Raw genomic sequence first — 7,336 nt, 5'->3', positions numbered from 1 at the left:
AAGAGCTGGCTGGAGAATTCTGGGAGTTGAAGTCCCCAAGTCTTAAAGCTGCCAAGTTTGAAGACCTCTGCCTTATAAGCAGGGCTGGAGGAGCTACGGCCTTTGTGGAAGTTGAAGTCCCCAAGTCAGGAGTCTCCAACCTTGGCAACTTTAAGACTTGTGGACTTCAACTCCCAGAGTTCCTCAGCCAGCTTTGAAGTCCACAAGTCTTAAAGTTACCAAGGTTGGAGACCCCTGACTCAAATCATAAAGGGGCTATAGTTCCTCACCTCCATCCTATAGGAAAGGTGGTGGAAGGGCTTTTCCCTTTCTTGGCTCCGTCGCTCCCGTTTTTTGTCCCGAGGAAGAAGGACATTAGTTGAGAAATGCTGAAGAAAATGCTCTTGAAATCCTTGCCCAAGCAAACTTTACGTGCCTATGCAAGTCTCTCCTCAAAAAGAATCCAAAGACTGCAACCAAAGGGTTTTGGTTTTTTTACAGTAACAGAGTTGGAAGGGATCTTGGAGGTCATCTAGTCCAACCCCCTACTCACGTAGGAGACCTGTACTAGGGATTCGAACTGCCGATCTTTCTGATCGACAAGCTCAGTGTTTTAGCTACTGAGCCACCAAGCCAAGCGTTGAAAGGATATGTCAGATGTAAATGCCTTATTCTCCAATGTGTAAATAGTGTACAGACAGGGTATCAGGGGTTAACTTATTCTTCACTTCTTAATGTATTCATAATTCACCACTCCCACATATAGCTCCACCCATTGTATATATAAGGAGCTACCTACACCATTTCCCTTGCTTCTATCTGTGAATATTCAGTGAATATAGAATGCCTAATGTAAATAAAAGAATATATAGTTAAATTTTTAACTCTTGTTGATCTTATTGAGTCTGATCCTGAAAATATTGCAACAAACTGGTAGCAGAGGATGGTTAATTGACTCAATAAAAAAGCTTTAAAATGTCTAAGAAAGATAGGCCCAACACCAGGGCCTACAGCAAAGAAATGGAAACGGAACAAGAAATAATCAACGAATCCACGAATGCAATTTCGAGAGAATCCGAAGAATACACCACTGAAGACGAAGAAATAATTGATGACCAGGAGGAAATCGAAATAGAAAATAACGAACTCAGGTCAGAGATATTAAAACTATTAAAAAGCCAGAAGAATGATGAAAGCCTCATCGCGAACCTCCAAGATATGCTAAAGAACAGCGGAGCAGCGAGAGAGAAAAACATCACCAATGAAAAACCCAAAGATCCAAAAATAGTGAGTAATATGACTGCGGAGAAAATCATTACAAAGAAGAAAAACGATGATCCCGCGCAAAAATTTGAATGGTGGCCATCTTGGTTTCAACCGGCCTCCAAGATGAACGAAGCAGAGCCAATCAGCAAGCTCAATTCAAAATTTCTGGCGCGAAAAATATTATCGGACAACGAAAACGAAAAGGAAGATTCAAACACCTCAGAAGAATCAGAACCAGAAAGCGAGGAAGATCCAACAAAACACCAAATAAAATCAGCGATGAAAACGCTCTTTGCTGCATTTGGGCCAAAACTGAAAATTACTAAAAAGACACCAAAAAAGCGAACGAGCAAGCCAATGCCTCAAGACCTGCCCGCTCCCATCCTGACTACTAGAGCGCTGACGCCGGAACCCAGAGAGCCCTGCCGATACCGCCCTACGCCGCAGACCGAAGCAAGCACCAACGCTCTCAATAGAAGAGGAAGAACAGCCACCGTCGCCAGAATCCCCAAAGTCGAACCAGAGACCGACTCATCTGAAGAAGAGCAGAGCGAGCAAGCCGCAATGAGGAGAACCTTCCACGACGACGCCGAAGAAGAAATGAGCAACGCGCATGCGCGAAACTACGCTGACGATCCGGGAAGACATGAACAGGAGAGAAGATCATGCAGACTCGTAGCGAGCATCCCCACGCCGTTTTGCAATTTTCTGCATTTACGAGACCACGGACTACCTCAGGTTGTAAGTAATGGACCCAATAATGTCGGAAATTTACCCAGTGACTTCCCAAAACTAAGGGTTGATGGCATTAATTTACAAGAATGGTATCAACAGCTCCAGGTTGTCTTTATGAAGGAAAACTTACTGTTTTTTATCACTAGTCCCCCAAAAAGACCTTGGACACTAAAAATAGATTGTTTACACCATAGAGCTTTTTTCTTAATAATATCTAGTGTGTCTCCTGCAATGTATCACAGCATTAAGCCAAATTTGACTGTTTCAGAAATTATTCAATGCATGTTTAATTTGTTTCACAGTGACAGTGTAGCCACCACCACAAGGATATCTAAAGACTTCTTTTCATCTAGGATAAAACCAGGGGTTTCCATAAGTGAACATTTAATATCTTTGAACAAAATAAGAGCTGAACTGCATTTGAGGGGGGAGGTGATTTCAGACCAAACAATGAAAAGTGTCATTATCAACTCACTTGACCCATCATGGGACAATTTTATGTCACATTTAGACACAATCAATCTAGGGTATTTATCCATAGAAAGTCTATCTAACAAATTGATAACAGAAGATAATTCTAGAAGGAATCGTTCTAACAATCACACAGAACATAAACCATATAGGAAAGTAGCTTTCCAAGAAAAATATAGTGGAACATTTAAATGTCATAATTGTGGATCCAGGGAACACAATAGAAGAGATTGCCCAAAATTCTTAAAAGAAAGATATAGATCAGAATACAGAAACAAATACGATTATAGACAGCCTTCCATAGAAAGGCATAGATATAGGAGCCCACCAAATCACAGAGAGAATAGAGGGGGCAGAGACAATTCAAAGGATAGAAAGTCTGGTTCACTGAATGGATTAAATAAACAAGACAACACTAACACACAACAAAGTGAGAACAATAATTGGCTTATTGATTCTGGAGCAACTAATCACACCACTAATAACAAAAGTATATTGTCTTCATTTGCAGAAGATAAATTTGTAATTAAGGTAGCTAACCAAGAAAAGGTTCAAGTATTAGGTAGAGGAAATGTAACCTTGCCTGGTTTAGGAAAAATAGAGGGGGTATTACTAATACCTGAAATACCTCATAACATATTAAGTGCCATAAAACTAAGCAGAGATTCTGACATTAACATTGTCTTTTCAAAAGGAAAGGCAACTTTGGAAAAGAATAAAATAAATGTAGGCACTGTGGTGACTAAAGGAGGACTACCTTACCTAATAACAAAAGAAAAATGGTTACATAACATTGATTCAAATATGGAAGATTGTATTGAAATAGATGATGAGAATGTTAGCAACAGTGACAATGATGAATGTAAAATATCTCATGATCACACAGATGCACACAACGATAAGAAGCCAAAGATAGGTAAACCAATTCATGATGAGTGTGCTCACATATTGCATAGGAAGTTAGGACATGCCAGTTTTCCTGTAGTGCAAAAAATGACTGAACACGCAGAAGGTGTTAAAATAAAGAATTGTGAAAATTATCTGGAATGCTCAGTATGTAAATCTACAAAACTAAAAACTAGTCCCAGGCCAAGAAAATCTACCAGATCAACTAACAAAATTTTTGATTTAGTACACATGGACTTAGTTGGTCCATTAACTCCATCAATCACTTATAGGAAACGTTACTTCCTGACAATAGTGGACGATTATAGCCGCTATGGATTTGTTTACACATTAAAACACAAAGATGAAACATTTCAAAAATTTAAAGAATTTTACAAACGCATAGAAACACAACACAACATCAAAATAAAACAAATTATGACAGACAGAGGATGCGAATTCATGTCTAAAGAATTCTCACAATGGTTAAAAGACAAAGGAATGTTACATTACACATCTAGTCCATTTTCTCCGTTCCAAAACGGGATTGCAGAGAGAAAAAATTCCACATTACAAACCATGATTAGATGCACATTGGAAGATGCTGGCTTAAGCAAACAATTCTGGTCAGAAGCCTTACATTATTCAAATTACACACAAAATAGAACATGGTCCAGCATTATAAATAAGACACCATATGAAGTGATGTATAATAGAAAACCAAAATTAGCACACATGCATATATTTGGAGTCACAGCAGACGTACACATACCTAAACAATTAAGAAGAAAGGGAGAAAATGTGTCCAGGAGACTCAGATTTATGGGATATGAGACTGGCACTAAAGGATACAGATTCATTGATAGTAACAACAAATTTATAGTCTCCAGAACAGCTGTGTTCCATGAACAAGCTAACTGGTCTAAATTACATCTTAATGAGATATTCCCAAATAAACATGAAGATACAAAATCTCATGAGAAAGGGACTATAGAAAAACAAAATACCAACAAATATAAAAACAAAACCAAAACTTGGACAAATAGCCAACTCAAAATAAAGACAGACACACTAACAAAAAAGGAAGCAAGATATTTGCATGATAACGATAGTAAACCCGAGAAAATCATTAGAAACACCAGAAATCAAATGCCAAATAAATACAAGGATTATGTAATGCACATGAATGGTGAACCAACAACACCCAATACATACGAGGAAGTGTTAAAACTTCCTCACGAAGAAAAAGAAAAATGGGAATTAGCAATGAAGAAAGAGATGGAAAGTTTACAAGGACTAAATGTATTTACACCTGCATCTGCACCTGAAGATAAGACAATTATTGGTACCAGATGGATATATAAAATTAAGAATTTAGAGGGAGGAAATACTCTATACAAAGCTAGATTGGTTGCACAGGGTTATGCACAGAAATATCCAGAGGACTATACTGACACGTATTCCCCCACTGTAAGAACAGAGAGTGTCAAAACAGCTCTAGTGGTAGCTTCAGCACTCAATCTAGATGTATTCCAATATGACATACAGACTGCGTACCTACACGCAAAATTAGATAAAGAAATATACGTGAGAGCACCTCATAGTCCATACACAAACAGAAATGAGACTTGGTTGTTAAACAAGAGTTTATACGGGCTAAAACAATCTGGTAAACGGTGGTATGATTGTTTAGTAAAAGTACTTAAGACCATGGACTTCAACGCTACCACTGCTGATAATTGTTTCTTTGTCAAGAGGGGTGATGATTACATTGAATTTGTATTGATTTATGTGGATGACATTTTATACATAGGAAAACATAAAGAAAGAAGAGAAACTTTTGTAACTAAACTAAATGAACATTTCTCATTGAAATCTTTAGGCAAGGTAAACAAATACCTTGGTGTCCAAATTAATAAGACAAAAAGGGGATTCAAACTTACCCAGAGAGATAAGATCATAGATCTTTTAAATAAATGCAACTTAAACAATGCCAAACCTTGTGATACCCCTATGCAAACTGACTTTCTAAGGAATTCTGATGAATCTTCTCCCGAGTTCAAGGACAATACATTCTATAGATCAATCATAGGTTCACTCCTTTACATATCTAATTGGACTAGACCGGACATCGCTTTACCACTCAATTTATTATCTAGGCATGTCAGCAAACCAACAATGTACCACTGGGAAGCTGTTAAAAGAATTTTAAGATATTTAAAAAGTACACTAGACTTTTGTTTAATGTTAGAACCTAATGATATTAAAGAACCAAAGCTTACGTGTTATGCAGATGCAGATTGGGCTGGAGACACCTCATGCAGAAAAAGCACATCTGGTTATGTATTTCTCTTAAATGACTGTCCAGTTTACTGGTACACTGGTAAACAAGAACTAGTGGCTACTTCAACAACAGAAGCGGAATATGTTTGTTTATCCAAGGCCGCAAATAATCTTGTATGGTTTAATGATTTAATTTCAGATGTCTGGAAAAAACCTGCTCTGCCTTTTGTTATGCATGAAGACAATAAAGCAGCCATTGAAATATCTAGATCTGATGCCATTGGACAAAGGTCCAGACATATAGATATAAAATTTAAACATGTGAGACAATTATCTCAGGATGGATTTATTAAAGCAGTGCATTGCGACACTTCAGAACAATTAGCTGATATATTAACGAAGCCTTTACCTTCTAAACAGCATAAATACTTAACCTCTAAGTTGTATGTTTTGTATTGTCCTGAATCTGAATGTAACTGGTGTTGTATAACGAATCGGCATTTAGAGGGGGATTTGTCAGATGTAAATGCCTTATTCTCCAATGTGTAAATAGTGTACAGACAGGGTATCAGGGGTTAACTTATTCTTCACTTCTTAATGTATTCATAATTCACCACTCCCACATATAGCTCCACCCATTGTATATATAAGGAGCTACCTACACCATTTCCCTTGCTTCTATCTGTGAATATTCAGTGAATATAGAATGCCTAATGTAAATAAAAGAATATATAGTTAAATTTTTAACTCTTGTTGATCTTATTGAGTCTGATCCTGAAAATATTGCAACAGGATACTTTGGCAGTTTTGTAGAACCGGACTTGACAATTTTGTAGAACTGGACTACATTATATTCTGCTTCTTGGTGATATAGTGGGCTGAAGTATGGGATGCGGCAGGCGGCTTACAAATGTGCAAGGTTACAAAACTAAACCTCTTAGATGTCTCATTAGAAGGCTCAAGCTACTGTTTAACCTGGCTTCAAAATCCCCATGATCTATAACTGGGAAGTGGGCATCTGGATTTTTGCAGCAGAGATCTGAAACCTCACAACTGACTTATGTTCTGGTTTTCTTGAACCATAAACTATCCAAATGGGTACATTTTTTTTAGCTAAGCTAAAAAAATACAACCACCATTGTTCTCTAAGATTAGCACTTGCAGAGCTTGTAACCAGCCTGGCTAGGTATGTTTTTTAGACATACTAGTATTATATCTTGGCCCCTTGAACCATATTTGCTTATTTTGGCGTAGCATGGATGAACATGGCATTTTGGAGGTTTAACCACAGTTCATGGTGTAGAACAGTGGTTCCCAGCGTGGGGCCCATGCCCCACAGGGGGGCAATTTGATTTTTAATGGGGGCAATTGGAACCTTGTTTAAACCAAGTTAATGGCCTTTTAGGCTTCCTCCTATGAGTAGGCGTTCACTTTTTCAACAGTAAGAATTATATGTCACGGGGAGGGGGGGCATCAGGATTTTCGAGATGCTTAGGTGGGACATGGCCAAAAAAAGTTTGGGAACCACTGATGTAGAATGTATGAATGGCCATATTGCAAGGAAACAAAGTCTCAAACCAATGTGAATCTGTAATTGTGAGATAGGATGTACTTTTGCAGTACCATCAGTGGTGGGATTCAAGTAATTTAACAACCGGTTCTCTGCCCTAATGATTTCTTCCAACAACCAGTTTGCCAAATTGCTCAGAAACTTAAC

Source organism: Pantherophis guttatus, chromosome 5 (genome assembly GCF_059756535.1).
Source record: "Pantherophis guttatus breed Tessera chromosome 5, ASM5975653v1, whole genome shotgun sequence".
Classification (NCBI taxonomy): Eukaryota; Metazoa; Chordata; class Lepidosauria; order Squamata; family Colubridae; genus Pantherophis; species Pantherophis guttatus.
The sequence above is the reverse complement of the archived record's forward strand: the minus strand, read 5'-3'. Positions refer to the sequence as shown.